Source organism: Penaeus monodon, chromosome 21 (assembly GCF_015228065.2).
Source record: "Penaeus monodon isolate SGIC_2016 chromosome 21, NSTDA_Pmon_1, whole genome shotgun sequence".
Classification (NCBI taxonomy): Eukaryota; Metazoa; Arthropoda; class Malacostraca; order Decapoda; family Penaeidae; genus Penaeus; species Penaeus monodon.
The window spans coordinates 6,745,292-6,745,925 of record NC_051406.1 but is presented as its reverse complement, the minus strand read 5'-3'; positions in this window follow the sequence as shown (position 1 = coordinate 6,745,925).

Below are 634 nucleotides of genomic sequence, written 5' to 3'. Positions count from 1 at the left end.
AAACACACACATTTTTCAATAATTTTCGTCGGCTTTAGACCGAATTTATCTTAAATTTTTACACAATAGAGCACTAATAGAAGTATATTTGTTCGCTTTCTCGGGCGGGGAAATAATCTCCAGGCACTGATGATGTCGGTCTGGTCAGGTCAGTCGGGGAAATAATCTCTCGTTACTAATGAGGGCTAGCGATCGTTGTCCCTCGTGTTTTGAGTGTATTTAGCAAACCTCTTCCGCGTATTTTCCAGAAAGGTGGACCTTGACCTGATGCTTCATTTGGCGTTAATTCGCCAATATCATCAACACACGACGCATTTTGGTCATTAGAGTGATTCAAATGCTCGACCCCTTCACTAATGAACAGAATTAATCAAATGCGCCACCTACCCACATAACTGGATAATGATCCCAGCTAACCACATCAATTCAAATCAGACTGATATCGGAATCACTCCCCCCTCCTCCCATCTCCACCCCCACCTCCTACATTATACGCCTACAAGAAATAAATAAAAAGCAGATGTGATTTAAAACGGATTACATCTAGAGTGCGATTTTGAGTAAATCAGGGGCTAAAACACTCACATTCGTGCTGAGTACGAGTCGAGTGTCCTGATAGTTTTTTGCATTATGT